Below are 7,561 nucleotides of genomic sequence, written 5' to 3'. Positions count from 1 at the left end.
ATTTTCCCTTGAGGAGACCATTTTATCTATTTTATCACGTGCCTCCAAGTACCCTGAGACCCCATCCTTAACAATTGACTCCAACATCTTCCCAACCACTGAGGTCAGACTAATTGGCCTGTAGTTTTCTTTCTTCTGCCTGTCCCCCTTCTTGAAGAGTGGAGTGATGTTTGCAATTTTCATTCTACCAGAGTCTAGTGATTCCTGAAAGCTCATTACAAATGGCTCCACAATCTCTTCAGCCATCTCTTTCAGAACCCTGCAGTGTACACCATCTGGTCTGGGTGACTTAGCTACCTTCAGACCTTTCAATTTCCCAAGAACTTTCTCTCTATTTATGGTAACTTCAACTCTTCATGACCCCTGACACCTGGAACTTCCACCATACCGCTAGTGTCCTCCACAATGAGGACTGATGCAAAATACTTATTCAGCTCATCCGCCATTTCCTTGTCCCCCCATTACTACCTCTCCAGCATCGATTTCCAGTGATCCAATATCCACTCTTGCCTTTTTCTTACACTTTATGTATCTGAAGAAATTTTTGGTATCCTCTTTAATGTTATCGGCATGCTTACTTTTTTATTCCGTCTTTACCTCCTTAATGAGTTTTTTAGTTGCCTTCTGTTAGTTTTTAAAAACTTCCCAATCTTTTAACTTCCCACTAATTTTTACCCTATTATATGTTCTCCTTTGTCTTTTATGTTGGTTTTGACTTCTGTTGTTGGCCACAGTTGTGTCATCTGAATTGCTTCAAGAAATTCCAGCCAATGCTACTCTGCCATCACCCTGGCCAGTGTTCTTTTCCAGTCAAGTCTGGCTAACTCCTCTCTCATGCCTCTGTAATTCTCCTTACTTCACCGTGATACTGAAACTTCTGTCAGGTCCTTCAGGCAACTGCATACGGCCAATGGCAAAGCACTTATTAATTGTACATGAATCATTATTCTCCCTTCATTGCCTTTAACTCCCCCAGAATCTACCTCTCATCTGCACACTAGCTCCAATGTGTTGTGGTTAAATAATATATTGACCTGCAAAAGGGTTAATTGGTGGGCAGCATGGCCTCGTTGTGCAGGGAGGGACTATATCACTAAATAAATAATCTGGGGGAAAAACTGGAGTACTGGGTCAATATCCATGCAGTTAATGGGAGAACAAACAGATTCCACATAGTCACCGTTGGAAATAAGTATTGAATCTAGATTGTTGGAACTCCATTATTTACTGGTAATCGCCTTAAAGAAAGTTAATATTTTTGAAAACTGAGTGACGTTGTCCATTGTGTCTGATGATGACAGCAAACCTGAGCTAGAGAGTTCTTACAACAATGGAATGGCCACTGCTCTGGGGAAGTTCCATTCTCTCAACCTCAGAAATATGGGTCCAGTGGTACGAACACACGTCACAATCTGGGGTCTTTCTTGATTGCAGTGGATGACCATGATATCATCCCTTCCCTCTCCATGGAATGTTTGTACCACCTTCCTAGCAGTTAGATCTCACTGTAGATCGCATCCGCCCAGTTGGTAGCTGACCCTCACTTTCTAGGACAGGCATGTCCCTATCTCACCAGGGTGTGAGGCCACTAGCTACCCTCACCAGGTTTAGGGCACCTTGCAAAGGGATGTACTGGGGAGTGGACGCTGTCAGACACAAACAGTTACATGGAGTCACGGGTGAGGCCTGGAATATATCTCTTCACACCCTGTCCCTTGGGTATTGCTTGGGGCTATTGGCGTTTGTTTGTCTAGGGGAAAATCTGTCCACCCACCCAAATCGTGTCTCCCGTTTGCGCAGACATGGTGTAATGCACACTGGGACAAACTCGCACATACAACATCAGACAGCACACAATGTACGTTTTACAGATTACACTTTATAAATCTTACTAGAACTAGGTAATTAATAGCGATACAATATAAAAAGAAAGAAGAGGGCGCCAAAACTTATCAAAGTTCAGTCAGTTCATGCACGACCATTGGAGCTTAATTGTCAAAGCCTTCCGTCCCCATTTGATCTTCTCCGACCTCCTCGACCCACCGCCCGGGACCAACATTGGTGATCAACCAGAGCTTGTCCAGCACGTCCTTCCTCTCCAGTTCTCCTCCCGAAAAGCCCACCACTGACTCCAGGTTCCCACACATACAGATAGAACATCGCTTGCATTGGTTAGTTCCTCCATTATCAATAATTATAACCCAAACATTTCAACTAAACAGAGCATTACCTCATCAGATACATACTAAGAAGCCATTTCATTATAACACTACAGAGAAGCCATTTTATATATGCAGTTAACAGTTAACATTACAGTAAATAATCTGAGAACCCTACACTTGTAAAAATGCCAACCCCTTCTCTCAGTTTCTCTGGCTTTGCCACGTCTGCTCTCAGGATGAGGCTTTTCATTCCAGAACTAATGAGATGTCCTCCTTCTTCAAAGGGAGGAGCGTTTTTCTCTCCACCATCAATGCTGCCCTCACCTGCATCTCTTCCATTTCATTTACGTCTGCCCTCTCCCCATCTGTTTACCACCCCATCAGGGGTAGGGTCCTCTTGTCCTCACCTACCACCCCAGTAGCATTCATGTCCAGCTCATAATTCTCTGTAACTTCCACCATCTCCAAGAGGATCCCACCACCAAGCATGTCATTCGCTCCCCTCAACTTTCTGCTTTCTGCAGGCATCCTTCTTGTCCATTCATACCTCTGCACTGATCTCCCTCATGGTATTTATCCTTGCAAGGGAAAAAGTGCCATACCTGCCCCTACACTTGCTACCAGACAGGGCCACAAACTGACTTTCCAGGTGAGGCGATACTTCACCTGTGAGTCTGTTGAGGTCATGTTTTGTATCTGATGCTCTCAATGTGGCCTTCTGTATATCAGTGAGACCCAATGTAGATTGGGAAACCGCTCCCCGAGCACCTACACTTCATCCACCAGAAAAGAAGAGGATTTCCCAGTGGCCTCCCACTTGAATTCTACTTCCCATTCCCATTCTGTCATGTCAGTCTGCTGCCGCTTTGAGGCCACACTTGGAGGTTGGAGGAGCAACACCTTATATTCCATCTGAGTAGCCTCCAACCTGATGGCATGAACATTGATTTCTTTTTTTTTAAACTTTTTTTATTGCATTTTTAAATGGTTACAAAGTATGAAAAAACAATGTATATAACCCATACCCCCTCCCCTTAACCCCTCCCCCCTAACTGCCCTATAGAAAAAAAAGAAAGAAAGAAAGAGTGCCTGGTTGTTGGAAGATCTCCACATGCTCCATGGAATTCGTAATAACTTTAATATGTATATTTATTTCTTTCCCCTAATAACCAATTGTTTCATCTTCAGAGCATCTATATATTTAATCCTGTCTTTTGTAAATAAGGGCTCCAAATTTTCAAAAATGTTTCATATTTATCTCTTAAATTATAAGTAATTTTTTCTAATGGAATACAACCATAGATTTCTTTCTTCCAAGAATCTATACTTAAATGTGTATCCGATTTCCAAGTAACTGCAATAGCTTTTTTGGCTACTGCCAGTGCAATTTTTATAAATTCTTTCTGATACTTATTTAGTTTGAGTTTCGGTTTTATCCCTTCAATATCACCTAGTAAAAATAAAAACATTGATTTCTTCAAGTTCTGTTAATGGCCCCCTCCCCTTCACCATTTCCATTCCTGTTTCCCTCTCCCACCTAATCTCCTTACCTGCCCATCGCCTCCCTCTAGTGCTCCTCCCCTTTCCCTTTCTTCCATGCTCTTCTACCCTCTCCTATTACAAACCGTTTGTAGATCCCCCCCCCCCCCACTTCTCCAGCCCTTTATTTCTTTCACCTACAGCTTCCCATCTCTTTACCCTTCCCCTCTCCTGGTTTCACTTATTCCACCACCTTGTACTTCTTTTTCCCCTCCTCCCACCTTCTTACATTAACCTCATCTTTTTTCCAGTCCTGCTGAAGGGTCTTGGCCCAAAGCATCAACTGTACTTTTTTTCCATAGATGCTGCCTGGCCTACTGAGTTCTGTGTATCGTGCAGATTTCCAGCATCTGCAGATTTTCTCTTCTGAGAGCTGAGCGTCCACTGGGGACCAAAGGTGAGTTGACTTCCCCTGAATGGACACACAAGCCCCTTCACCAAAAGTGCTACCCCTCCCTAGACACCCCAAAACTACACACTTGGATAAAAAAAATTTAAACTTACTTGCCATTTTCCCTCACCCTGAATAAACTTTCACTCTGTTTCTCTGCAACAAAGCTGCTACTTTTTTATTCCCAGCCTCTCATGGACATCAAAGTCATTCTTTAGGGAAATACGAACTATGTGAACTTGGTCAGAAGTTACACTTTAGACTATGAGGCAAGATGTTCTGGTGTATCAGAACGAAACCTTATCTTTTTCACACCATTAACGGTTTCTAAAGTTAACAAGCAACTAGCCTCAAGGTGATGTGTGAATGAGCTCACAGGAATAAAAACTTTATAGATCCATTCCTATTTCCATTCAGCTGCACTTTGCCTCTTCAAACATGTCCTTCAGTTGTTATGTTTTATTAATGTCCAAGTTAAGGCCATTAACTTTCTGGGTTGACTAAGCACCAAGATAATGTGTAATCTTCAACTGCACAAAGGATAGTCCCATCAAACTGCCAATTTATTTCAAGTCAAAAGCCCGGAAACCTCCTACAAGTCCAATTGTATCTGTGAAAAGAAAAGAGAAATAAATTTCTCAGAAATAAATGGGTCCCTTTTGACAAAGACAGACTATTAATCATGAGCAGGGGCATGGACTAAATGTGAGAACGAAATATATAATTTGAAATATAATGTCAACATAATACTTAAATGAAAAATAGGAGACAGCTAAATGAAAGAACAGAGTTATTTATTTTACGCATTTGTGCTAAATCTATGGACTAAATTGATATGAAGCTCTGGTGTGTGGTTCAGAAGAGAACTGTTGTTAAGACTTTTGGTTACTCTTACACACTGCACTGCAAAAGTACAGGAATTACTAGACCTCAGTGCCTCGGTCCTCTCAGTCCACCCCACACTCAGGCAGATTCTGGGCACGTTTCTTGAACTGAATCAAGGGAATGGATATTTGAAAAGTCAGCCATTGAAAAAGTATATTCCATTCATGTAATGTAGAATACTAGATGAGCAGTTCAGATGCTTTTCATTTCACAATCTCTCAGTCTGATGGTTGAAGAATTTTGTATGTTTTTCAAAAATTATTTAGATCATCAGAGGCATTTAGAAACAGCTGTAAAGGCCCTGGATAGAATGGGCCATCAGAACATTGTCAAGGCAGTCTAGAGCAAGGCCAAGGATCTATGCCCTGACATCTGGTCACACTCTGCTTCATAGGACAGCTATGACTATGAGATCTTGAAATTTGTTATTAAACTATGCACATAAAAGGTAAGTGTGACTGTGTGGATAATGCACTGGGAACTTTAGAGGGCAGGACTCAGATTTGAACTCATAGAAATTGTTAATTCTGATTCCCACCCATGCAAATACCTTCTTTCCCCCACCACACCTTCCCCGCATCCATCAGAAAGCAGAGATGGGGAGTGGGTTGTCAAAGAATCCACAGTAATCCACCACAATCACCCAGAGGACGGCAAATGCTGGAAAAGATGGAAAGATCTCATCAAAATTAACAAATTCCTGGATGCGTACTTGAGGAGATGAGACCAATAATCATTATCCAAAAGGAATCTTCTAGTGGAATAGATGCCTTTGAATTAGAGCAGCTTCCATTGATATTGACATGTTCTATCATCAAGGGTGATGTCTGATCCCATTACTATGGAAACCAGTTGAAGACCATGTCTACTTTGGCTAAGCACCAACATGGAATACGACCAGGCACAACAGATCAAATCCAAGAGCACTCACCTTGCCGCATGCTATGACTTTCAGCAATGTATATATCCATCAAATTAGAATAGACTGGTTTGTAAGACTGATGCACAGATTCAGAGAACCATTTGAGCATTTTGACTTTTTTTAAAAATCTGCTGTGGGAAACAGGTCATTCATGGAAAGAGAATGGTGATTCACAGACAGGAAAAATGGGATCACAACCTCAATAGTGTAACTCCCACTGAAAGTTAATAGGCCAATTGATTACTTAGCAGGTGACCAATCATCTCAGTCTAACAGATGCATATCAAATGAAAAACAAACAAGCTGGAGTGTGCAAAACTGCAGAAAATGAAGGTCACCTCTTTGAAGTCACTGGAACATGAAAAACTCACATGGGAAAGCTGACTTATCTCCCAAAACTATCTCTTACTTGGGGGCAAGTAGCTCTGCACCAGGTATTTTTATGTTAGTGTTCACTATTTCTGGGCTTCTGGTTGGGAAATGTCTGAAGACATTTATTTCCTCTGCTCCAGTGCCAGTTGGAGGTCTGCTGAAAGGGTAAGTTTTATTTAGTCTGGGTTACAGCAGACTGGCATAACGAACTGACTCATTACACATACGTCATTTGATCTCACAGCAAGCAGGACTGTGTCAATCATTGTCCACACCCATTTGAGCATCAAGGGCATTTTCTCACCTGGTATTGGAAAATCCCACTCTTGACTATAACCTGCTTCATTCCCACAGGGTTAGGAAGGGCAGACTCAGCAAAGGGGATGCTTATGATAGGTTGGGAATCTACATTATCACAGATATTTTCATTCCTCTCTCCCTTCCTTCCCTCCTCCTCAAATTGAAACAACCTTGTTTTCTTACTTTATCAGTTCTGATGAGGCATTCACTGACCTGCATGTTAAATCTGTTTCTCAAGCCACAGATGCTTTCTGACCTACTGAATGCTTCCAGCATTTCCTGCTTTTAATTCAGACCCTGACATCAACCTAACATCATGAATTTTTGCCTGTTGCTTTGACTTCCAGCTGTCAGACTTGCACCGATCCTGTCTATGCTGCTCGTAATTTTGTAATCTTAGATCAGCTCTCACCTCAGCCCCTGGCACTCCAACCTATCTTTAAAGATTAATGCTCTCTAATTCAGAGGTTGAGTGTGATTTTAGTTCAGTAAGCATGAATTTTTCTTTTTGAATACCATCCTCTTAAAATAATTTTAGAGTATTTTCAAACATGCGTTTTCATTAATAGCTTTTATGAGGCTGAGGATCAGACATTTAACATTTGCAGCTGCATGCTGTTGAAGCCACCCAGCACAACACTGGCCCATGTGTGCTGCTGGGAATCAAGCTCCCAGGGACAGGACTGGAAGAAATGACCAGGTCTAAGGGCAAGCTGAAGTAAATCAATCCTTTATACATTGCACAGTCAGGTTACATGTTTCTATGCAAATGTGTAAACGTCATTTGGCAATAATTCTTGCAAAATTAATTTTTGCTTTACTTTGAAAACAAAATAATATTTTTGGCTTTTAGAGTATTTCATTATTATTTGGTGTATTTTAATTTCCAAAACCAACAAAAGGTAGTGGATACAGCCCAGTCCATCACAGGCAATGCCCTCCCCACCATTGAGCAGATATACAAGGAGCGCTGTCACAAGAAAGCAGTGT

The 7,561-nt window shown here is 41.6% G+C and overlaps 1 long non-coding RNA gene across 1 annotated transcript; it reads right to left on the bottom strand.

The window, feature by feature from the left end:
- Positions 1-3,896: 3,896 nt before the first annotated feature.
- Positions 3,897-6,036, bottom strand: LOC132400290 (uncharacterized). The gene is made up of 3 exons (XR_009514212.1): positions 5,909-6,036; positions 5,528-5,637; positions 3,897-4,702 (listed from the first exon to the last, which is right to left on the bottom strand). It is a non-coding gene; the product is annotated as an uncharacterized LOC132400290 (long non-coding RNA).
- Between the last annotated feature and the right edge of the window lie 1,525 nt (positions 6,037-7,561).

The sequence above is a fragment of the Hypanus sabinus genome, chromosome 10 (genome assembly GCF_030144855.1).
Source record: "Hypanus sabinus isolate sHypSab1 chromosome 10, sHypSab1.hap1, whole genome shotgun sequence".
In the NCBI taxonomy this organism is placed as follows: domain Eukaryota; kingdom Metazoa; phylum Chordata; class Chondrichthyes; order Myliobatiformes; family Dasyatidae; genus Hypanus; species Hypanus sabinus.
Note: the sequence above shows the minus strand (reverse complement) of the source record. Positions and strands in the feature narration are given on the sequence as shown.